The following is a 26,268-nucleotide window of genomic DNA, read 5'->3' as shown; positions in this document are numbered from 1 at the left end:
ATCAGGAGCTCCACAGACATAGGTTCTGAGAGTACAAAACTGCAAATAGCAGCAGATATGGAAAGTCAGGACCACCATGAAGCTAATGACCTGGAAGGAAGCTCTTTGGCTGAAGACCAGATAAATCACTGGTTCAACAAGTACAGGTCAAATGGTTTACAATATTTTCCTTATTTACGTTAGATTTCAAATGCTATTTTAAAGACTGGACTAATCTATGCTCTTGCAGGCATAATGGGCTACAATGAAATAGGTATATTTCCCTTGTTTCTACTGTGGCTAATCCAAGGTGGGTTTTGTTGTTGTTGTAGGGCTCTGGATGTTCAGTAGACAGGAGGGGTTCTTTATTCTCTCTTGTTCATATCCCTATGACAGAGTAAAAGAAAAGAAGGGTTCAGCATTGGACCAGCAACTTTACCACATAATATGGAGGCAGGACAGCTTGGAAGTAACGATTGACAAGTAACATAACAAATTATCTGACAAATTATTTTTTCTGGCACTTGGGGTATGATCAAGTAATTTCATTTCAAAAGTAATTTAACAAGTGGGAACAAAATTACTAGTATACAGAAGCAATATTTCCCAGTTACTTATAAAGAATATTTTTAGAGTCAATTAACAAGATTCCATGTATTATTATTTTCAAGTATTATTTCATTCACTTATGTTGCATCCCCACCATCCTCACCCCAAGAAGCTTGATTCATGCATACCTGAGACAGAGCCTGTATGTTTAGCAGTACCTTGCTTGTGGAACTCATTCCCACTTACGTTAGATCTGAGAAATCTCATAGTGTGCAGTTCCAACTAATCCAGATGGCCAAGGGCTGGCTGTCCTGACACTAAACCTGCCGAGGCTGTGCTGAATCCAAACTCCTTCTGGCCTGATGATGTTGGAAATTACTTGGGACTACATGACTCTGGCATAACTTTGTGCTTTATGCCATGGTTCTAGGCTGAGTGGGGTTTGGATCTATGAAAACTCAGCTCCTCATTTCTCAATTTCCCCTCTTTTTGGCTCTTCCGTCAGCTAATCTTAGCCAGTACAATAGTTGTTCCTGTAGATCTGAGACCCAATAGCATAAGGGTAGTTGTGCTGGCACAAGATGCTTCTGACCATTGCAAATCCACTACAGCTGATGTATCTTTGATTATACTGTTACTCTCCTGAAGCTGAAATTCAGTGAGAGACTTAATAGTTCTGACCTTTTGCATGATTGTTGTTCTTCATATTATGGCTCTGGCAACCAGGCTGTAGAGAGCTGTGCTTATTATACCATAGGGTAGGTCACTTTCAGAAACAAACTAATTAAAATGTGCCTCAAATTTGTCTTAAAACTGCATCAGAGAAATGAAAGGATAAATAGCCCTCAAGCCAGTACACAGTGGGAATGCTACTTAATGGCATTATAATAAATAAAATTAATCCAGGATGAGATACATTAGGCTGTGATCCAGTGATGTGTTTGAGCTATCTCTGCTCATTTCAGCTGCGTTTGCATCTCTGTTTCCTACGGGTTTAGACAGAGGGTATAGAATATCTGGATCTTGACTATTGGTTTGTGTTGGGTAATATATGTGCCATTCCACTCAGCCAATATGTTCATTACAAGAAACCTATGGAAATTTGAAGCCACTTCAGATTTTAAAATGGGAAATAAAGATACAAAACAATACTGTCATAGGCTCACCTTATCCCCACACAGAACAAGAAGCTCCAGGGCCAGTATTGACTGAGTTTTCTTTTGATGAGAGAGCATTGGAAACTTATTCTCTCTATGTCAAATTAGCTTTGCTTGCACTTGTCTGAGCAGAACATAAGTGGAAGTGAAGAAGCATGCCTTCCGCAGGCAGATTTCTGAGACAGCAAATGCGCAGGCTCCACGTCTGCACTACATCCACAATTTCAGCTAACTCCAGTTAGAAACTTCTAGTCTTCTCCTCATTGGCCTACATCTCTCTCCCTCTTACACCTACTTAGTGACACACGTGCTCTGAGCTCAAGAAATGCTACTTTCTCCAAACATCCATTCAAAAGCATAGAGAACAACTCATAACTATTAGCACCTAGTGAGCATAGGAAATAATAATACCCGGTGAGGATGCAACACATGGACATCCCAGACTATTTACCAGCAGTGCGTCTAACACAGAAATGATTTGTGTACTATAGTAACAACATTTTATTGGTCCAACTGGTAGCTTGAAGATGGAACAAACATGTTGAGTTACATTATGGTTTTTTAAAAAAATCTGGGTTTGAAGCAGGATATTCACAACACAAGTTTTAATGTACTTTTTTGGTAGCTGTGTTTGAGTCTTGGATTTTTATGCAGAGAAAGTAATGTTCACCCATATACCACTTAATTTTTTTAGATGAGGATGAGCCCATACTTTTGTCCTCAAACACATAAATGTACCGTACTCAAATCTTTGCACTCAGTCTTTATGAAAACAGTAACACATATCTATCTATTCTATGTTAGTAGTTTTACTGACACAGAATGAAATCTCCATATTGCATGTAAGCATGCAGCAAAAGAAAGAACAAATCCACTCCTTGGCTATTCCATTATGAGCATGGTGATAAATCTTCACAAAACACTTTTGGAAATCGATATATATACAGCGGAACCAGGACTTGTAGGGTGGAAAGGATTGAACTTTCTCATTGGGAAGGACAGTGCTATCATCTGCTACCTGTGTTCCCAACATTGCTTTTCTGTTCACTATGTACTTATCTGCAATACTCAGAGTAACTCATACCCTTAAAGTATTTCATTTTTTTTCTAATTGTGATTTTAATCCATGCAAACCTACAAACTTGAGATCTCATAGCAGCCAATTACATGCTTTATTTATTTATTACTTATGTTTACGTCTGATTTTTTTTTCAAAGTAATGTTTCATTTCAAGTGAAATAGAAAGCAGGGAAAAAAATCAAGCACATGATTTGAAAACCCAGAGACCTTTGGGTAGAGTGGGCGGCATATAAATAAAATAAATAAAATAAATAAAATAAATAAAACAGCAGCAGCAATATCCATCAACATTTAAAACATGGAGAATTTACCTTCAAACTGGACAAATAAACAATAAAATGGTAAAATTTAAGCATGAATAATAAAATAATGGAAAATGAACTACAACAACATCACAGTTCTGTGTGTGTCTACCTAGAAGCAAGTCCTAAGTATCCATTTATAACTGACAGGTGCTCGGCTGTGGAATCTTCATCCTCAGAGGAGGAGGCAGTAGAATTACTAGCTGGGGAAGAACAGTTGGTGCCAGTTGGGGGGGGATTCATGAGGCCCCCATCTTCCTGGGGCCTAGCTCCCTAGGAAGTTTCCAGTAATCAGCCTCCCTTTGCCAAAATGAGGTTGCATTACCTCTTTCTGATTTGGAGCAACTGGACCTTGATCTGCCCTAGTCACCTCTGTCCTGTCATAGCTTGAGGCTGCTAAAATAGTCTGGACCATTTAAGAGATTGTGGTGGCAGGACAGAAGTGACATGGCAGGATCAAAAAGAACAACTTCCTTTCCAAAGCCCCCTCTGAATCTGGTCATTCCGAAGTAAGATACTTTATAGAAATCCCAGCTTGGCTTCTTGCTCCATTATCAATTGGAGCTATCCATGGTGCTGAGCCTCCTTTCTTGATTTCATATTAACCTCAGTCAAGGTTAACCTTGCCAATATTGCAGTCACAGCTAACTGTGCAACTTAGGTCACCACAGCCTTACAAAAAAAGGGGGAGGGCAAAGGGCGCCTCCCAACATTCCCTCTAATTTTCAGCCGTGCTAGGCAGGGCTCTACCCTTGTGCATGCAACTTCGCCCCTGCATATGGGGTTGCATTGCAGTTGGAACCAAAGGGGCTGAAAACAATTGCTGTTGGTGTGGGGAGGAAGAGGGAGGCTGCATGGAGGGGAATAGAGTCTTGCACACATGCACAGGTGTGCACCTTAGAGGGAACCTTGCTGCCTCCTGATTTTGCAACAACACAAGGTGATCCTGGGCCAAGCAACCTAGAACCACACAGTAAGATTGCTGCCTGAATGACTCCCTGTTGATTAGTAAGTCACACCAGACTAAGCCCATTGAATTTGTGGGAATTTGATGAGTCAGCTCTTCTGTATCTTTAATTGATTCAAATGGACCTACTCTAGTTGCAGCTTACTATGATACAGTAAGTCAGAAATAAAAGGTAAAGGTTCCCTTTGACAATTAAGTCCAGTTGTGTCCAACTCTAGGGGCCAGTGCTCATCCCCATTTGTAAGCCAAAAAGCCGGCGTTTGTAGACCAGACCATGCTGGTCACGTGGCCAGCATGACTAGACATGGAACACCATTATCTTCCCACTGAGGTGGTACCTATTCATCTACTTGCATTTGCATGTTTTTGAACTGCTAGGTTGGCAGGAGCTGGGACAAGCAACAGGAGCTTACCCCATCTTGCAGATTTGAACTGCGGACCTTTCGATCAACAGCCCAGTGGCTCAGCAGTTTAACCTACAGCACCACCCATGTCACTTAAGTCAGAAGTAGAGTAGGCCTATTTGAATAAATGGTTTTTACAGAATAGTTGACTCACCAAATGTCCAAAGAAACAACATTATTTCAGTCACTGAAAAATACATTTCACCCTTCCTAATTTATAATTAACAATACGTACCAGTTTTTATGAGAATAGTTTTGTGTGCCTTTGGGGTTGATATGCATGAGCAGAGTGCTAGTGTGATTGACAATTGATTTCTTGAATTTTGATTGCTTGATGTGATTAAAACCTAATGGGGAGGAGTCTGGTCTATATGAGCAGCTTTCAGAGTAGAGAAAATTAAAGTGGAGGGTTTTAGAGAGAAAGGAGTCAGTCAGGAGACTGTTTTAGAGTCAGTCAGGAGAAGCAGTCTATGGTAGAATTCATTAGAAGTCTATCTTGAGAGCCCAGATTATGATTGTATGAACGTTAGAGGGTCTTCTGATCTTCAATTAGAGAAAAAATACAGTATTTTTATATGTTACTGTTGTTTTGATCTTTTATTGTTCATATCCTAAAATCTACCTTTTCTTTTCTACCAATTTTATTGTGGCCCCTCAATAAAAATCCTTTTGGTTTGTTTAAAATAAACTCTCCTCATTACATTTTTAATAACTAAGAAGAAGTAAAGCAGACTACAGACAGACAGCAATACACCTACATCATGTGAAGCAACATGTTACCAGTTGGAAAGAATTATTAACTGAAATAGAATAACCCTTTAACTAAACACCTGACTATAAAAAGGCATCTATATGAGGCAAAGAGGCTCTGGCTGAGGCAGAACAGAAAGGTCAGACTCAAAATAGTTGGCTGAGGTTTTGAGGGTGGCAGTTCTTTGAGGCTTATGCCTTTCCTAGTGGCTCTAAGGAATAGTGGGTAGGTTTAATGTCTTAAAAGGTGTCAAAGAAGTATCTGTGATCACCTTAGGAATATGTGATTGACTAGGGTGAAAAGGTGGTGTTAACCCTGTCAGTAAGTTGAATTGTTGGCTAAGCAGGTACTTTTATCTTCCTATTGTGCATGGAATTGATGGATAAACCCTCCATTCTAGAATAACAAAAATATGTTAAAAGAGTTATTAAAGACAATCTTATAAATCTGAGCTTACCTGATGGGCTGCTTTCCTAAACTGGAAGGGGTGTGGGTGGGTGGGGGTGCATGTACGCATGCACATGCACGTGTGTGCATGCATGGGTTTGTTTGTTTGTTTGTTTTTTGCTCAGAACACTGACATGTCATAAATCCAGATTTGTGTCTCGTAAAAATCTTGAAGTCTAGTAACTTCATAGGCTTCATTTGCATGACAAGTGTGTGACAGGAGCAATAATCCTTGTTAAATTAATTAGAGATTATATTTTTGTGTTTTCAGTATACAAAATGTCAGAAGACCTTTAGAAGGCCAAATTTTGAATACAGTATAACTTAGAACCAAGCAAATACGTATGCCACCCACACAGTCCTGCATAAATTCACACAGTGCTGAATACCAAGGTAACAGTTTCTTACAAACCTAGCAACCAATTGCAAGCTACTAAGTTTGTCTATAAATGTAATCATTTTGGGACAGTGAGATCAATTGGAACATGTGGGAAATCATTAAGAACATTGCAAAAGAAAAAAAACGTATGCAAAGCAAGTACATACAAAGAATAATGTGCCATATCTCTAACTGTCCCTGTTTAACCAAGAAACACTCCAGGTTTTTCTATTCTCTTTTTTTCTGACATATCATCTCTACTGTTACCTTGCTGTAGGATGTCTTGTTAAAATGTTGTCTTTGTGAGCTGCTAGAGGTGTTAGTATTCTGATTTTTTGCACAGATTTCTTTAAAAATTAAGCTCTACTCTAACTTGGGTCTTCTGTGTGGAATAGTGTACACCTTGTCTCAAGATTCTTAAGGCATTAATTATGCCAACCTTCCTTAATCGGGGTGCCTCGAGGTGTGTTCGACTATTGCTCATGTTATCTCCATTGAGCCAGTGGTGGGAGACAAGCAAAAAAAGGCCAGAAAATGAAGAAGTATAACTGAGGTATATAAAATTCTTGGTGTGAAGCAAATAGACAAGAACAATATTTCCTTCCCCTTTCAATAATACTGTACTTGAGTGACATGGGACCAGCTGATGAAACACAGGACAGATAAAATAAATATGTCTTCAGAGAACACATCGTTAAACTGTAGAATTCACCATCACAAGATGTAGTGATGACTGCCAATTTGGGCAACTTTGAAGATGGATTAGATACATTTATGGAAGTTAGGCTCATCCGTGGAATCCCCTCCAGTATCAGAGGTGGTATTCCTGAGTATGTCAGTTACTGAACAGTTTGAGATGAAAGATGCAGTTTCACTCACGTCCTGCCAATGGCTTTTTTCCACAGGCACCAGACAATCTGTTGTATGAATAGCATTTTGGACATTCTGGGCATTGGCTCAGTCTATCCAACCCTGATACACAGAACTTCCATCACTTTCATCAGTAGAAGGGTTGGCTCAACAAATCTCCACTGAGTCAATCAACCTCATCCACTGTGGTTTATTATGCTAAGCAACATAATTTCAGCCATTTTTTCTTACCTACCAAGAAGAATAGAATTTTTCCTGTAGAAATCAAACATTTTCTAGGAAGCAAGCAATGCAGTCTCCTGGTGGTCCCTAGGTCCAAAGGTTGATGGCAAGGCCAAAGTGTGCTTTCCTTCAGCTGCACAAAAACCTACTAGCTGTCATTTGGAGTCAATAATGATGGGGACAAGCTCTCTGCAGTTGTTTCTTCTCTGAGAGACAGAAGGGACTAAGTTGGTTTCCCTCCTGCCGGAATATTCTTCCTAGGAGATGAGAGACATATTCCTCATTTATTAAAGACAGCAAAGGTACAGCCATCAGTGCCCATTCTTAAGAAATCATCACAACAGGTACTGGTTTTGTTTGATACGGCCACTAGATGGTACTATATTAATATAATTAAGCCACTTAAGTAATAGCCATTTGATACATAACTTTCATATTCCTTTTCTGAAGGAAGTTCTTTTATTATTATTCCCTTGCTAAGATGCTTTTGTAAGATATCTTCCAGTAATCGTTTGTTTCCAAGCAAGAAGGCCAAAGCAATTTTAGAAAGATCTGAAACTACTTTGGTCAGTGTATAGGATGCCGGATAGGGATGAACAAGTGTCTTACACTCCCCCTTTCATTTGTTATGTAGAAGGGAGCAGGGCATAACAGGGCAGGGAAGAGGTATAGTCCATGGAGAAAGAGGCATTTTCTGTTCCTGAATCAACATAAAACACATCTCCCTACCCGACTGATATCCTTTCTTTTGTCCAAGACACACATAGTGGGAAAGCAACTCACTCTTGCTTTTTAGAAAATTCAGAATGGCCCTCAGTGTTATTTTGTAGGCCAGAGTATCAGTGACAGAGATGGCATTACCAGGCTTATGGCAGCAAATACATAATGCTTATCTACTACTATATTAGTCCAAGCTTTCCACTTCCTTCAACCTAACTTGCAGAAGTCAAAGTGGTTGTTGTAGGGTTTTTTTTGGCCATGTTATGGAGGTTTTTCTTCCTAATGTTTCACCAGTCTCTGCGGCTAGCATCTTCACAGGACAGGAGTTAGAACTTGGTGTTCTGGGTGTACTGTGTGGGATATTTGAGTATTTGTAGCTGTAGAATCAGCTTTTTGTCCTTTTCAGGAGATTGGGTGATTTTGGTGAGCAGGGTGTTTTTTTGTTTGTTTTTTTGTTATGGGTGTATTATTGTGATAAGGGGGGAGGGAGATGATTTGTCACTGTGATTGATGGGAGTCATTAGCTAGTCTTTTGTGTGCAGTGATCACAGGTCCCTGTGGCTGGGTAGAGTTTGTTGACCTTTTTGCAGGCTGTATTTTTCAGTGCTGGGAGCCAGGCTTTGTTGAGTTTTAGACCCCCCCCATCACAACAATACATCCATAACAAACAAAAAAAACACCCTGATCATGATCACCCAATCTCTTGAAAAGGACAAAAAGTTGATCCCACAGCTACAAATACTCAACTATTCCACACACTACACCAGAACACAGACAGAGTTCTAACTCCTGTCGTCTGAAGATGCCAGCCGCAGAGACTGGTGAAATGTTAGGAAGAAAAACCTCCAGAACGTGGCCAAACAGCCCGAAAAACCTACAACAACCATTAGATCGCAGCCGTGAAAGCCTTTGAGAATACAGAAGTCAAAGTGTCTCAGCAACTACAAAAGACAGAAAAATGATTGAATCACTGTCTCCCTCATTTCCTGTAGATAAGTTTAACTCATATGGAATGCTTCCTTTTGTGTATGTTTCACAAGGCTTGTAATACAAAAGAATTATTCTAGTAAAATTTAAAGGATTTTTTTTTGCATTCTAGTCTAGTGATTTTTAAGAAGCAGGTGTTATCTTCTCCAAAATAAAAGAGGGTGCCTCTGTTTTATAGAAACATAAACAAAAACAATACTCCTTAGTAGTTTCCATTATTATATCATCTGTTTGTTGCCTGTATAATCTTAGCACTAAGTATGCAAATAATATGTGGTACAACATAACATATTAAAAGCAATTTAATTAAATATCTTTGGGTGTACTTTCTGGTATATGTGACATTGACCATGTGAAAGGTCTGGACCAGAAATTACTGCAGTTATGAAAAAATGGGAACTGGTGCTGGTGTAATTGTCATTCTTCATGTAATATGTTAATGCGAATACTCAGACTTTTGCAGTTTTTGATACATGGGTATGCACTTGTTCTGAGCCTTTAATAGAATGTGCAGGGCCACCTCCCAGTGGGGTGTAGATCTTTTGGAGAACATACTAGGTTCTGCTCTAGAATGCTGTGCTTTTCTCCTTAAAAAATTTAAAGTGGCGATTTTCACCCAAATCTTGGCAAACAGCGGCTGGCCATTTCACATGACTGAACTTGTCTCCTGAGAATGAGGTTTGGCTGGATTGATGAAGCACTTGTGTGTCTGCTTCCTTGCATTACTGCTCACAGATGAACTCAATGTTATGCCCCACTTCTCCTGGCAGCTGAGAATGCCATGGATGAGCACACCCATAGTTTGGTTTTCTTGAAAGTTTGCTTTTGGAATCCAACTGTATTTCTATGATATCAGGTTTATTCTCTCTTTCTATATCTCACACACATACACACACACACATTTTGGTCACAGTCTGGTTTTGAATACTAAGCGCTTAAAACAACAGGCTATACTAACCCCATTACTGTGGCCTAGCAGAACAAAGGAAGAGTTCCTTTTCATTAATTTAATTCTAAAAGACATGTCTGGGCAAATCACATTCCTGAGTGGCAAGAGGCTTCTCACCAAAATTCTAAATTCTGTTTGTAGTCAGAGACACTGGGCTGCAAGAGATCCTTTAAAGGTCATGAGGCCAAACCTAATTGTTAGCGTTGTGTCATTTCCAGTGACATGGGAGTAGTATGATTGCAGGATTAATGCATGGTACTGTTGGACTGCAGGGCATGTTGGACTTGGACTAGGAACTTTCTGGCCTCAGCAAAGGGCATAGGCTAGTGAGATTCTTGGACTCCTTCAGGCAGAAGGAGATAAGGTGGTGACCAACAGCCCATTACTGACAGGTAATATGAAGCTTCTAGGATGACCAGGTCTAATGTATACCTGAAAATCTATCTTTACTCCTCTCACCTGGTCATCAGAATAGTACCTTCTGTTTACTCCAAACTTTCCTCTCTAGGAGATGACCTTAGATGCTCTGAATTTGCAAGTATATACTTAATATAATGGTTTCAGTATTATTCCACACTAGCTTAGTGGATTCTGCATGGAAGTCACTACATTTCAAGTTCTATCTGGCTCACCAGAAGCCATGTTCTTCATTTCCCAGTATGGCATGTTACTTGGTGTTTCAGAAACACCATATAGACACACTTATAGGTGTTTCCAATTTAAATCATGGCCTTATCATAAATAGGCAGGTGACTTTTAGTGAGGAAATCCTCTCACTTATTTTCTAATCCAGACTCTTTCTTGGGGTTTGTTTTTCTCCCTAAAGGAACAGATAATCTGGTCTAATATAATCGATTGAAGAAGGTAGAAAAACACTTCCTTCTAAAGTTAAGACAGAGCCTCACTGCCTTTTTCTAAATAGCTTTAGCTCTGCCTGATCATCTTCTGTTGTGAGAACAAGCATTGCCACTGCCATTGCTGCACTGAACTGCACTGTTATTTAGGGGATGAAAATGTCATATGTTTCCTAGTGCAAAACAGCAGTACGTTTGGCAGTAAATCTATAAGTGGTTTCTGGGGTGGGTGGGGAAACATCTTATATTAGCCCCGTCATTGTGGCTGTGATGGTCTGTGGCTGTCAAACTATGAAAACAGAGCATAGTAGTTTATTATTGCAGTCTTGGCCACGTGACTAAGTTTGCAGTAACAATGAAGTCTGTCCTTGCATTACCCACCAAGAAACAGTTGTTCTGGGGAAAGGCTCTGGCTTCTGGTTTCACAGTAGTCAGATCAAGGTGAAATGCTGAAAGAGGAAGGCACTTATCTCAGTTTTCCTTCAAACAGCTGCACCAAGATTGTACTCATTAGTCAGCAACTCAAAGGCACAGAGAAGGGCAGAATTGGTGAAGGTTTCTTTCTATAAGCCATTGAGATTACAAACCCTCTGTTCTTTCAAACATGAAATCAGCTACTCCAAACTGTGTTGTGATAGTCCTGAGGAGCTCAATCTCTGATTGGTTACCGTACAACAGTATTGGCAGATTAACTTGCAGGAATGCTGTTAAGACATTTGAAGTCTTAAGTTTTATTGGCTTATATCAACCAGCACAACTTACTTGCCCTTATTTTCAAAGCTCTCATTGACTTGGCACCTGTCTCTCTGTTTTATCTTGATACATCCCAGCCTGAAAACGTTGCTCCTCCAGCTCTACTCGCCAAACTTCTCTTAGTCCTAAAAAGACTCCACCCTTTCTCCCTTGCTGCCCAATAGATTTAGAAAAACCTGCATGACACCATCTCTCTTACTTATAGTATTAAACCCTTTCACAGAACCATCTTTTCCCCTGAAGCCTTTGGCAGAACATCTACTTCTCATGGTGTAAAGTAAGTCTCAGTGTAGCTAAGCTTAAGCATATCTTCCTAAAACAATGGGCATGTAGCCTTTGCTGTTTAAACCCCACTTTTCCATCGTGTGAAAGAAGGGCTGTGCTGTATCCATTCAAAGGCTTTATAGACTACAGACTTGTTTGGGGAGCCCAAAAGCAGGGCATGAATGCAGTAGCATCTTTCTCATTCATGTTTGTCAAGCACTGGTATGCCTCTTAATACTGTATAGCCTTTGATGTGGCATATAGCCATTGTGACTAGTAGCACTTTCTCCTGCATTAACTTGTTCCCCTCTATTGTTAAAGCCATTGAACACACACATACATTTCTTGTTTCCCTATGTTGAAATGAAACTGTATGTTCCATTGGACAAAGACCTGTTTCAGGTATTCTGTGAAGTAATGCCCTTATTGATGGCCCTATATAAAATAATCCAGAAATAACTTATTCAAGATATAAAACTAAATGCTAAAAAATCCTTTAAACATAATACTTCAAATCTTCCTCAACAGGATATATTAACCCACCCCACCCCCTGCACATATTCTTCTTTTGATATTAAATTTAAGTGCAGTGTAGGAGAGGGAAAGGGAGAGAGACAAGTTTGCGTTTTAAATTATTTCATTCTTTCAGGGCTTTTATGGAGCCCTAGGGGGAAAAGAACCAGATACAAGAATACATAACTAGTTGGTTTTGCAAGTAAGATATATGTTGAGGTGTGGGGGAGTGAGTTAACATCCTTAAGTGAATGATAATACCTGTCAGTTATCAAGACTAATTTAGCATTTCTTAAGCAGATTCAATATTGTTCTGCATCAAAAATGCAATGCTGGTCAGGAGTGCCCTAAATACATTTTCATCACCAGACCTCAGATGTTGCCTTCTCCTGCTCATATGCTTTCATTTGCCTGCCGTTTGTCACAGATGGTGAATGTCAAGGTTGAAGGGAAAATTTATCACAATATAGTCATGAGGTATGTGAAGGTGGGGGCTGCAGTCTGAGTATAAATGCAGATGCATACTCGTACCTGCCTGCAATCTGGACTAGAGGTAACAATTCAGGGTTGAGATTTTAAAATAAGGGATTTGTATGTTGGATAGCACAGTGAGCTGGAACACCTGGTTGGGAGTTCAGTTCTTCACTATCCCTTGTAGAAACAGAGCTAGTGTGTGTATTCTTGTTCAAGCTAACAGAGCCCCAGAGCATCCCCCAAAGAAGAGAATGTTAAACTGTGTATGAGTATGATATGCCTAGAAAACTGGAAATGATAGCAAAAAAAAGGGTAAATAACTTCTGAGTACTTTATACCTAGAAACCCTTAAGGCTTGCCATCATTCAGAAGCAACTTCACAGCATGTAATTAGATGATTATGATGATTATCATCATCCTATGACCAGACTGCATCATTTATTTATCAAAGATGCAGGATCTATGGTACTGAATGGCTGCAGTGGATTGAAAGATCTACCAAAGAGTGCTGCTTCTGTGCTGCCCCATAGCATTTAAAGCAGTCTGTTGGGTGGTTTACAATTTAATTATGCAGGCCACACATTGCTCCCCCCCCCCCCGGTGAGCTGGGTACTCAATTTACTGACCTTGAAAGGATGGAAGCCTGAGTCAGCGTTGAGCCAGCTACCTGAATCTGTTGGGATTGAATGCAGGCCCTGAGCAGAGTTTTGACTGCAGTACTTCAGTTTAATCACTGCACCACAAGGCTCCCTGCCTGTGGTTTGGTATAGTTAATCCCTCCATTACTTGGAGCCAGCGGCAGCTGTTGCCTTTTGTAGATGATGGGGTGGAAGGCATCTAGAAGTGAGCCAGGGCAAAGATGGGCAATCATACACAACTGAAAAACATTCACATAAATATACAGAGGCAGGCAAACAAGCAAGCAAGTGTTCATTCAAAGTATGTGCAGGCATTTAGTCATATATGTGCTCACCCTCCCTCTTCACTTACTCAAAAACCTGATCTTGGAGCAGTAGAATACCTCTTGTCCTGAGCTGAGAAATGTTCCTGCCTGCTGCTGGTTCCCTCTGTGTCTAGTTCCAAAACTATGGTAGCTGGCTGATTCCCCCATGTTAATTTTCTCATTTCCTTCTTCTCCACCATTCTTACAAACTTACCATTCACACAAAATATGAGTCAACAAGTTCAGTTGAGAACCTGACCCTTTGCCTTATGTGTAGACGCAAGCAAGAGTGAGCTGGCTAGGGGTAACCTGAACTGTGTCCTAATGGATCAGCTTGCAGAACCACAAAAAAAGAGTGAGGGGGGGAATAAGTTAGTCTTTAAAAGCCAACTGAAAACCTGGCTGTTTGGGCAGGCCTTCCCTTCAGTTATTATTTGAGTTACTTTCTCTTATTTCTTTCCATCTTGAATATTTTGATTACTGATGTCTATAATGTTATATTTTATATTGTTTTATTATATATACTGGAAGCCACCCAGAGTAGTCAGTTGACTAGATGGGTGGGGTATACATACAATAAATAAATAAATAAGAACTGACCAAGCACAGAATACTGTCTATATGGAAGGGAGATGGTGTAAGTGGGGAACAAAATAGAGGGCCTTGAAAGGCAGCATGGCTGGCCAGCTAGATGGGTGGTTGGCTGGCGTCTTGACTAGGACACTTGCACTATTTCAGATCTTGCTGATCAGTTGTCTTCCTTCTCTTTTGATCATCACAGCAATAATAACATAGTGAGGTAGATAGACTGAGAGAGCACGAAAGGCCCAAGGTCACCCAGCAGCTTTCATGACTAAGTTGAGGTTTTAACTCAGCAAACCCAAACCCTTGTCCAACTTGTTTGGACTGCAATTGCCATCCTTTGGATTGTTGGAATAGGGTGGCTTTCTTTAGGACAGCCTGGGGAACCTTTAGCTCATCAGGTGTTTTGGACTTCAGTTTCCAGAACATCAAGCCAGCATTGCCAATGCTAAGGAATGATAAAGACTGCAGTCCCAAATATCTAGAAGACTGTGTTTTTTTACTCCAGTGTAGCACTTTTCTCATCTATCCCGGACTGTTTTTGATTCTTTGTGTTACTTGCCTTTGGCCTGTTGCTTTATCCATAGTATAAAATTTAAAATAGACATTAATACAGAATGATTCTAAACTAAAAAAACAGCTTTTCTTGAGAAATCCTAAGTTAAAGTAACAGTAGCTGTGGCAGAAATTTGTTTAAGCAGATATAAGAATGCATTTTTTTTCCTTTATGGAACTTTTACAATATCAAGTCTCCACTGACATTTCTTCACAACCCTAGGGGGCTGTCCATCCAGTCTGGGAGCCAATATTCTGTGATTAAAACACAAGTGTGTTTCAACAGCATAATGTCAGAACCTGGGAGAATTTCTAGCAACAGGCAAATATTGCTTCTGCTGTAGTCTGTGTAACTATATAGAAGAACGGGATCCCTGGGTAGTCAAGCTACACTCTTTGTTGAAAGCTAGAAGGAATTGAAAGGTCCAGACCTTGTATGCTGACATTTCCCAGTGGTCTCAAAATGACCCTCTTTCAGATACAAGAGTGTTTGTCCCTTGAACTGGGCCTGTCTCATACTGGAGTTGAGTGTGCCTTCTTGGGTACCATTCCTTCCTTCCTGAATGCTCTGTCAACTGAATTCAGGCCCTGTTGCAGTATTTCAAGCTCTATAACACTTCAACTCAAAAGTCTCGATTTCAATTCGAGCAGCTGTCCTCCAGTATGAAGACTGAGCATAGACTCTTTCTCCTTTTTGCCAGATTGCTGCCTTGGATCCCTTGTCTGTTTTGTTTTGTTTTGTGTGTTTGTTTATGTATGTATTTATTTATTTATTTATTTTATTTATTGGTAGGAGAAAAAGAGAGTTTATGTGTTTTTTTAAAAACAACAACTTCCCAACTGCCTCCAGTTCTGATTTTTGTTTGTTTGTTTGCTGCTCTAGAACTTGACTCCTGCCTTCTTTGGACCACGTAACTTCCTCTGTCTCATTTAAGCTGACAGCCGGCTCCTCAGGAACCAAAGAGCCTTGCAGGCTTCTGTTTATATGCTTTAGCTTAACAGGTACAGAGCAGCCAGAACCTGCCTTTGCCAAAACCTGGATAAACATTCTTGATATTATATATTTTAAATCTGATTGCTTTCAGATTAATTTTTGAAGGTTTAAGATGACACTGTTTAGTTAACCATCCCCCTTCTACCCTAACATTACTGAATAATAGATTTTATTATGATATAAATACCACAGAATATCTTAAATATGTTTTCTGATAGATCTGGGGCAGTAAATCCCTTCTGGACATCTATCTCCAGAATTACACTGAGAGGAATAAACAGCTGTCGGGAATATAAATGCTAAATCATCAAAATGCTGACTCAGTGCCGCAGAAATCACAATATGTTCATACAGAGTGGAGGTAACATGTCAGATAGCAGCTACTCACATTTTCCTTATTTGGACAGCTGTAGACCCCAAATAAAAAGCAGGAACTAGTGCAAAGAACTGAAAATAAACACATAAGTAGCTAGATATGCTTTCATAGACTTCTAGGTTTTCTAATGCAAACATAAATGGTTGGTAAAGTCAATCTACTAGAGTCCCCAAAAATCCTACATTTTTAGGATTTTTAGGCACACTAGTCTCCTAGGAACTTCGTTTTCTTTTTTCCAAATCTTCAGAGTCTGCTAATAAGATCCATGTTCATCATTGTCATAGAAGGAAAACAATCATTTAACTACTGTGTTCCTATCATCCATGTTCAGAATCTCAGCAGGCCTCTGGTCATAGTTTGGAAGTTTATGCCTTTCTCTGTGTCCTAATTTTACTCCCATTTTTCCAGACAAGAGCTCTAGATAACTCAAAACCTGACACCACTTTTGTAATATGTTAAAGATTATTGTCTTCAATTGCAGTCAGAGGTATAAAGGGGTGGGGGGAGAAATTGCAGTCTTGAGAAATTGAGTTCACCATGCACTCACATGATTGGAGGTCAGATGCAGAGAATAACATATCTGCTTTGGTTGGAGATCAGAGAAGAAGAGGAGGAGCAAACAAACAATGGAAGTGAAGCAAACAAACAAACAAACAGGAAGAGAGGAGGAGCAAGCCAGAGGGATGAAAAAAGACTTTGCTCATTATTTAGTGGTGGAAGACAGTCACCTTAGTTTGTAAAAGCTTCCTCCTCCCACTGAACCCCCAGTGTTAGGTTTCATGCAATATTGTTATTTTTCCAATAATATTCTAAGCTATGCAGATGAGCCAATTTTACTGGTAGTAAACAATGATGACTTGAAAAAAGAAAGTGAAAAAGCAGGACTGAAGTTGAAAATAAAGAAGACAAAAAATCATGCTACAGAAGAAAATGTTGAGAATTATGAAATTTAAATGATTAAATATGTTGTATATCTAAGGTTAAATCAGCAGTCCAAATGGAGACTGCAGCTGAGACATCAGAAGAAGATTGAGACTTGGAAATGCAACTATGAAGAAACTAGAAAAAAAATCATCATCTATAAGGATGTTTTTCTGGAGACCATGCCAAGATTGTCAAGATTACTGTATTTACTATTACTGTGTATGAATGTGAAAAATGAACAGTGAAGCAAAACAACATGGAAAAAAATGATTTGTCTGTAATATGGTGTTCAAGGAGAGTTTTGCGGATACCGTGGACTGCCAGAAAGACAAAAAAGTGGGTCCTAGATCAAATCAAGCCTGAACTCTTTCCAGAAGTTTTTTTTTAAAGATGAAACTGACTTTTTTTAAAAACTTTGGACGTATCATGAGAAGACAAGACTTGTAAGCATTCGAAGTGAAGAAATATACCATGTACACAAGGCCATATATGGCAGAAATATATATTCCTCCCCCCACTCTCTAATTTAAACAGGAGAAGCAGTGGGAAAACTTGGAAGAGTTCTTAACTGAAGATTTCATGATCAGGTCACCTTCCAGGCTGTGTCTTTTTGGGTTATGCGTCCTGCTGTCCTGTGTGGCTCCAGGTCTGGATGTTCTGGAAACATGATAATTGAGAGAGGGCAGCAGAGGGTTCAGAGTGGTTTGAAATAAGGTTCACCACTTACAATGTGCTCATTAATGCAAAATAGGTGTTGCATTCCCTCACTATAACCCATGAAGTCAGCTCTCACTTGCATCACTCCATCTATGAAAGTTGTGTTGGGTGATGTCCTAATATGACTCTCAAGTTTAATCAGGTTTGATGACAAAACTCAAGACACACAAGGTCAATGCAAAATTTGTGAACCATATCAACCCTTAAGTCATCCATCAAACAACTTTTATAAATGTGTCTCTAAATCCTCAAAATGGTTCTGTAAACCACATTGCTGTTCTTTTGGTGCATCACATTTCTGAACTTCAGGGTAATTTGTGTAATCTGGTTTCTTTGAGGACAGCAATCTAAATTTTGCACAGGGGGAATGCCGGCCAAGCCTTCAAGATATGTGGTGCTGCCTGTGTCCTTGGCCCTTCAGCCTTGTCAAAAAGGAAAGTCTTGCCTTTTCAAAACATTTGGCTTTAGGTGTGTTCTGAGCAAGGATGGACATGCAAGCCAGATCAAGAAACAATTTTACAAAACAAAATTTGTGATTAGGGGAGTTGCTCTATTTTACAAAACAGTAGCACACGTAAAATTTGAAACAAGAAATAGTTTAGCATTTCTGTTAATTGGAATGAGATTACAAAACTCCATACGATGACATGAGTACTTTAATCAGGTGGAATGACAAATGAACAGAGCTTATTTTGAAGTTCAGGTGCAAGACCCTTCAATATTTGGAACTGTTCTACCAATTAAGCTTGCCCCTCTCAACCTCAGTGCCCCCTTTCTGCTTTTCCTTTTTTGTTGATCCTGTGGCATATTTGGCAGGAAACTACCTTAGGGTTTTGCAGAGGAGCTAGAATTGTTTTTCATTTTTTTCTCTTCTTGATACATCATCATATTTCTGTTGGACATCCATGGAAGCTGGTACTTGGATTCATTGATAAAGACCATTTTAAATAAAAGAACTTATAAGCTGCATTGGGCACTGCCTGATAGTGGAAAAGTGAGGTAGAAACATTATCGTCATCATGGTGTCTTCACACGGCGAGCTGTTGCTAACATCACTTTGAAGAGAAAAGACTAATTTAGACTTCTCATCTTAACAGTACTAGCAACATAGGAAGATGTGTTCTACAGTGGCAAATATTTACCATCTAGACCAGTATTGTCTTCACAGGCTGGCAGTGACTGTTCAGAGTTTCAAGAGTTTTTTTCAGTTCTATCTGGGGATGCCAAGGAAGAAACTGTGGCCTACTATATGCAAAGCGTTTACCCTAAAGCCATCTTTCTCAGGCACCTTAACTGCTAGCAACATACAGCAGCATGCTTAGCATAAAGTGTCCTTTCTTTTCCCCAAAATAAAGAAAAGTCACATGCTTTTAATGTCTGAAGCTCTTTTAGAAGCTGTGTCTATGTTCATTCAGAAAGTTGTCACTCTCATCACCACCACCGCTGCCACCATCATTAACAATAAAAGAGGCAGCTCCATTTCAGAATTTTCTGTGAAAATTGTCACCCAAAGGCAAAGGGCACACAAAAGAATCAGACCAAACAACAGTGAGAAGAACAATACGTGATTATAATAAAACACATATTCAGACTAGCTAAATTGGCAGGGGGGAAAAACCAGACTGAAAATGAAGCACAGCAGATTGGAGGACTAAAAGTACAAGCTACAAGCATATGGAAAGAAATGTGTTTTCAAGAGATCTCTAAGAACTAAAAAAAGTGTGTTGCTTATCTTCTGCCCCATAGCGCTTGAAGCACTCTCTGAGTGGTTTGCGATTTAATCATGCAGGCTACACAGTGCCCCCCCGCCCCCACTAACAAGCTGGGTACTCAAATTTACTAACCTCGGAAGAATGGAAAGTTGAACTAAAAGTAAAAGGGCTTGCAGATATCCATGGGGCAGTCATAGGTGCAAAAGAACACAGTTCCTGGACTTTTAAACACTTGTGCAAATCATCATCATCATCTTAGAAGTTCAGAGCTAGATCATTGAGTCCAGCCTGTCACAGTGGGGAATTGAATTCCCAACCTCTGGCTCCCTTAAACCACTGAGCTATCTAGCAGTTCTATGTTAGCAGGTGTAGCTTTCATGCCAGCTACTAATGTTTTGGACCCAATGAGCCATAGGTCATTTCCAGCTCTATAGTTTTAAGATTATTATTATCTGTGCATGTTTGTATGTGTCTGTATATAAAGGAGAGAGTGAGAGAGTGTATACAGTTTGTTTGTTTGTTTGTTTGTTTGCTTGCTTGTTTAACTTGAATACTGTGGCTCTTAGTGATAAACACTACTTTAGATAGTTTACATCCAGAATGAGACTAATGTAAAACAAATCAAATGTAATAAAAGAAACATCACATATAATCAGACAAAACCAGCAAATAAATCAATAAAGCCCAAACAATAAGCAATCAAAAATGATCTATGATTCAATTTAAAATGTTAAAAATAAATATTTAGAACATAATTTGTAATAAAAGCAGGAGGAATCAAAAGGTAAAAATCTGAGTACTAGAATAAATTTCTCTAATGAGATAGAGCAATAGAAAGAGTGTAAAGATGATAAGCCTATGTAGTGTGGTTTGGAAAAGAAAAAGGAAGAAAAAAAATAAGGTAACAAAAATGAAGAAATAATGTTACGTTGTACTTACTGTAGAAATACATCTTTCAACAACTTTTCAAGTGGTAGGTAGAACATGTATAATAAAACCATGCAAATAAATAAAATTTATATAAACAGCCAAATAAACAATATTACTTATTCATTTGTAACAGTGCTTGGAGGTGTTACCTTCCGGAAAACCCCAGCCAGCATGGCTATTGGGGGATTCTGAAATCTGTAATCCGGGAAATAATTTTGTCCAAACTCTGGGCAAAATTGTTTCCTGGATTCTTTATTCAAAGCATTAGCAGGGCCACTCAGATTTAGAAGTAGAGAAAATGGAGCCTTAGCAAGGATCAGGCACTAAGAAGTAAGAGCCTAGAACCAAGATGACAGTGGTAGCAGTAGTACTAGGATAGCTGGTTGTCAATCCCACTAAATCAAAGCTTGGTCCTCTTTCAGAGTAGGCAGACATTAGGTTCCCAAGCAAGAATTGTTTCTGTATCATCTTTGGTGTTCTTTATATTTTAAACAGGAGTATGAATGGTTGCCTTTGACTAGGTTTATTATTTATTTATTTAAAATATGTGTACCCCACCTTTCTCCTTAAAGGGACCCAAGGCTCTTTGCATGCCAGTTTTGGTATTTAGCATTAGAACCCATGAATAATAATATCTCAGATGTAGATTTCTGTTTGCATATGTGGTCATCCCACTACAGTATGTGGCTCCTGGGGTGCAGTAAATTATGAATGAATCACACTCAACCTCTAAGCTACTATTTTGGATCTGGTTCTACTTGGGAGAACTCTCAATTCTGGTAAAAACCAAAGTTAGTTTAGTCTTGAAAATATTCAGTCGTGACTGCACGTCCTTCTCCAATTGAACCAATGGAGAAATAAACTCAAACTAGATTATGAAATCTTTTATATTTCATATAGGAAACCAATATGGCTCTTCTTCAGCTTCTTTTTCGGCCCAGAAGGCATTCCCAGATATCACACCCTCAACCGTCTTTTGTAAATATTAAGGCGATTCCACTCTTGCTCCTGATTATAGCAAATCCTATTACATTAAAGTTCATTGTAATTTTAATCTGATTAACAGTGGGACTCTTAACAGTGTAGTGTTTTTAATGGAACTGCTTTCTCATGCAATTGAAAAGGTTTTTTTTCATTTTGTACTAATTGTGCAAATACAGGATCAGTTCTATCAACAGCCTATGAATAGAATTGAGAAGCAGACAGCTCTCTATGTTCAAATGACACAAAAAGCTTTTGTACAGAATTGTGGCGAGAATCTCTTATCTTTTGTAATTCATTCTGTGATAGTGACGGAGCTTAGTGTGCACAGAGGATACACATAGAATCACAGCATTGGGGTGGGGGATTTATATGTCATTTAGTCCATCCACGGAAAAACTTCAGAACGAGAGTATCCCCAACATGACAGGTGTCCAGTCTACGGGAAACTTCTAGCAAAGAAGAGCCCACCCAACCTGCTGTAGATAATTGGTTTCATGCTTATGCTGCTCTTACTTTCAAGATGATTTTTTCTCATGATCAGCTGAAATCTGTCCTCCTGTTAAGCCTGTTTGATTTAGTTCTGGCCTCTGGGGCAACAGAATACAAATCTTTGCCCCATCTGTATTTCACAGCTCTTTGAAGAATGCTTCTATGTACATGTTTATGTCTGGAAGTACCTTTTTATACAAAGAGGCATTAAGCTAACCATCAGTTTTGTGAAGGGTGACATAACATAGGTATTTTTAAAAGCTCTCACCACATCTCAGCTTCTGCATTTGCAGGAAAATGGTCATGTTATCGACATCAATTTGCACTGCAAAATTAGCACTTTGGGTTTTACGTTATGAGATAGTGGGACGTAGATTTCTAAAATGCTGGATTAGGTGCTTCTTTTTGCAATGTTAAGCAGTGTTAAGCAATGAATTCAGTCTCCCAGAAAACTTGAAAAAATACATTGGAATATGTTGATTCTTAATGTAAGTCTTATTGCTTCCCTTCTACCCTTCTCTGAGCCCTCACAGACAATGGGGCACTTTAGTATAGAAAAATGGTAAATAAGAGGTCATACTATATAGATGTATCATATTATGTATGGTGTGTAGAGAAAGTAGATGTAGGGAAGTTACATTTCTTCTCTCGTAATGCCTCGCAAGATGAACGCCTCGTGGGACGAAAAAACGCAAGACGAATGGTTTTTTCGATCGCTATGGTGCCTCACAAGATGGCTTCTTCTATGGCCGTGCTTTACAAGACTATTTTTTTCCCAAGACCGATGTCTCACAAGATGAAAAAATTCCATTCGTCTTGCGAGGTTCCCATAGGAATGCATTGCAATGCATTCCTATGGGAAGCCGCTTTTTGCAAGACGATTTTTTCGCAAGACAACGGTTCTCACGGAACGAATTACATTCGTCTTGCAGGGCACCACTGTATTAGACATGGAATCACCCAATGAACCTGTATTCTTGAAAAAGCAGAACAGATAAAAGGATGTCTGCATCTTTATACAGAACATAGTTAAAGTGTGCAACTTTGCTTCTGTAAAATGTAGTGATGGATTTCATTTTCAACAGTGTCTAGGATGGCCCTAAAATTTTGTAAAGAGAGATGGTTGCCTCAGGCAGCAAGATGTTGGGAGAAGGAGTAGTATACTATGCAGCCTCCCTGTATCCCCCTAAACTGTGCTGCTGCCTTCAGTTATGGCATAGGCTGTTGCCCCACTTGATTCTCAGAGTAAGATTTAGTTCCCTCTTCAGTCTGCATTTGGCTATGAAATGGGAGTGGATGCCAGCATACTCTTCACGTCAGGTTGCAGAACGTCCAGAATGTCTTGGGCCAGTTCTGACAGCTTTTAAAAAGGTATCAAACAAATTTGTGGAACATAAGCCATTACAGGCTACTAAAAATGATGGCTGCATTCCAGTATTAGAGGGAACAATTTCCTCAATGCTGCCCCATTTGTTGGGAACACAAATGGGACAGTCTTGACATGTTTCTCCTCTTGCTTCTGGGCCCCTTAGAGGCAAGTGCTGGCTACTGGGAGCAGAATGCTACACCAGATAAGCTTTTCATCTGATCAGACACAATTTGAACAGGGGTATAGAAAGGTTTGGGAAGTGGGGGGCAGGTTTCAACTGTTGAAATCTTTATTTCTCTTTCACAAATTTGCATGCTTCAAACTTCCATTTGCGCGTGCATTGGCAAAACATGGAGGTTATCTTTTTCATGGAAATAGATTTGCCTGTCAAGTTCATGGCAGGGGGAGGGAGGAAAAAATCACTTCTTCCCACTATCTGCAACTTCTGAAAATGTTCAGGCTTCCTTGTGTGTCACATGTTCTTTAGCCTGAAGCATCATCTTATGACAAACAGAATTTTATTATATGTATATGTATTTCAGCCTGTAGGCCTTCAAAATGACTAGCAAATACCAAAAGAGATATGAATACATAACTAAATAATAAATAAACTAGCACTGTGAATGCTATCAAAATGATGCATCAGATATAAAAGTACAACAGAAAATCAGAATAAAAACCTCAGATGCATTATCTGTGGTAGAATGCATGCTTTAAAAATGGTCTGTAGGATAGGCTTTCTCTCTTTTCAGTGCAGATTCAGAATCCTAACATTTTGGATTTTTTTTTTAATCACAGGTAAGGTAATTTGCAAAACAACTGTCTCTATATAGCCATTTACATTTTATTCACCCACATACAGTGCTTTGAAGGAAGCTCTGTATTGTTTCCACTTTAACAAAAGTGAGATAAGAAAACTATCTGGTGTTGGAGAGGCATAGATTTAAAAATTCTGCAGCTCAGTGGTTACACATCTACATTCAATCCTTACATCTCCAGATGACACTGAGGACTACTGTGTGAACCCTGCAGGAGCTCCTGCCAGTCAGAGGAGAAAGTCTTTAGGTAGGCAGACCAATGGCCTGCTTCAGGATAAGGCAACGTCCTCTGTGTAAGTAAAAGCCAGTTGGTCTACGAGAGAATTATACAGCAAAGACTCCCCACGCCAGTCTTGTTGCAACAGCTAGAGCCCCCCAGGACAGTCAAGGCCAGACCTGTAAGGAGGAAGTGAGGCAGCTTTTTCAGGCAACAGAAGCTCCATAGTCGAGGGCAGTGATCAGGCATCAGAGGGTAGAGGTGTGGGCGCCGTGCAACTTTCCTTGTGATGTGTTTCTGTTCAATGCCATAGAACAGGCTATCCTGCCTCCAGTGTCCTGCTGCCTATTCCATTGGCTTCTGCGTATGGAGAGGAGGGTTGTGTTTTCTCTTTCGTCTCAGCAAGCAAAATGTCTCTTAGGATGATGAAACATAGCTTGCAGAGGTTCTTCCCCTGGTTTTAAAGCCCATTCTATATTCTAGTCTAGTTTTTTTCAGGTCAACAAATACAGTGGATTATTATGAGATCGTACATATAACAAAAGCTGAGACACAAGTTTCCTCCTCCCACATTTTGCATTATGCTGTCGGAATAATGACATTGCACCTCTTCTTTTCATTCTGTGTGGAAACCTAGTGAAGGTGCTCCTGCAGTGCCCCAGAACCTCTTACCTCTTCTCCCACCCTGTCTCTGTGTTCCCAGTTTCAAAGGACTAAGCCTTCCGGCAGGATAACAAAGCTACTCCAAGGTGTTGTTTCACTCCACAACACGATTGTAGTCTGTAACGTACAAGTGATGCTGGCGGGATTAAAATAATGTGGGGCTATTCTAGGCTTTAATGAGATTAGCATGCTAAGGACAGGGACCCAGAGGGGAGAGGGCAGTTTGAGGCCTCAAAGGATGGCAGTGGCCAAGGCCGACGTTCCCTCTGCCAGCTCCTGGCATTGCTGCTGGGTAAGAGCTGCAACATGGCTCTTTTCTGCTGGCAGAGGGGGAAGAAGGAGAGCCCCAGCCCCATGGGAGAGGGCCAAAGGGAAAAGGACCCAGCATCTGCTCCCCGTTGAGAGTGGGGAAACCAGGACAGGCCCCAGGTAAGCACAAGGGATAGCTACAGTGAGGGGAGGAGGTCATTCCTCACCAATATAGGACTGTTATTGGGTCTGGCAGAAGAAGAGGTCTTAGGAAAAGAGATGTGGGGAGAAGTGATGGAGCAGCTCGCAAAGAGAAGTGTGCGTGTGTATGACTTTAAGACACTGATAGTGTGGAAGGACAGTATAAGAGAAAGCGAGTGTAATGAAATGGCATGGGTAGTGTGAGTTTTTGTGCATATATGGTTTAAAGCAAGGTCATGCTGATATATCAAGCAAAGAGATGTGTGTGGAGAATGATTAGTTTTGAATAGTTTTGGCTATCAAGACATGGGAGTGGAGTAAGAAGACATGGCGAGACTGAGGGAAAAGCTTCTGGGTTTTATGTGTAGGTTCCATGTGTTTGTTTATGTGTGTGTGTGTGTGTACCTCTGTTATGTGAGGATTTCATGTATTCCTTTCACAACTAGCATCACATCTGTTAGAAGAGAGAGACAGGCGGGCTTTGTACGATTTCAATTACAACCTAAAGGTGGATGACAACCTCAGCAGTGCGTGTTTGTGTGAAGAGTGAACATAGGATCTAGCACTGTACTAAGTCAGGCCATTGGTATTATCTACACGTGGACTGTAGCCCTCCAGATGTTCTTTTCCCATCACCTTTCAATACTGGCATGCTAGCCTAGGCTGATGGGAGTTGGAGTTGAGCCACAGCCAAAGGACCACAATTTCCTGGCTTCTGACAGGGTCTTAAGCAGGAATCTTTCCCAGTCCTTATTGCTGTGTGTGTGTGCGAGGCTGTTTGAATTATTTTAATGTAGGCCACAGAGTAGCTGGGTCCCCCTTGGGCAGAACTCCAACTACCAATGTTGGCACCCAGTGCAATCAGCCTTGCTTCCCACCCACTGTACCCTGATTATAGGCATGACGTTTTCCAAAAAAAGAGGT

General features: G+C 39.9%; 1 long non-coding RNA gene across 2 annotated transcripts in view; it reads right to left on the bottom strand.

Annotated features, from left to right (window-relative positions):
* Positions 1-205: 205 nt before the first annotated feature.
* LOC110074498 (uncharacterized) overlaps positions 206-26,268 on the bottom strand; it is a 29,335-nt gene continuing 3,272 nt past the window's right edge. The window contains exons 2-3 of one of the 2 annotated variants that reach the window (XR_013539031.1): positions 16,084-16,142; positions 206-366 (exon numbers count right to left, since the gene is read on the bottom strand). This is a non-coding gene — a long non-coding RNA (uncharacterized LOC110074498). Of the gene's footprint in view, positions 367-13,337; positions 13,459-16,083; positions 16,143-26,268 lie in introns of those variants that run through there. The other variant, XR_002299812.3, reaches the window with a different exon arrangement.

Source organism: Pogona vitticeps, chromosome 12 (genome assembly GCF_051106095.1).
Source record: "Pogona vitticeps strain Pit_001003342236 chromosome 12, PviZW2.1, whole genome shotgun sequence".
Lineage (NCBI taxonomy): Eukaryota > Metazoa > Chordata > Lepidosauria > Squamata > Agamidae > Pogona > Pogona vitticeps.
The sequence above is the reverse complement of the archived record's forward strand: the minus strand, read 5'-3'. Positions and strand labels throughout refer to the sequence as shown.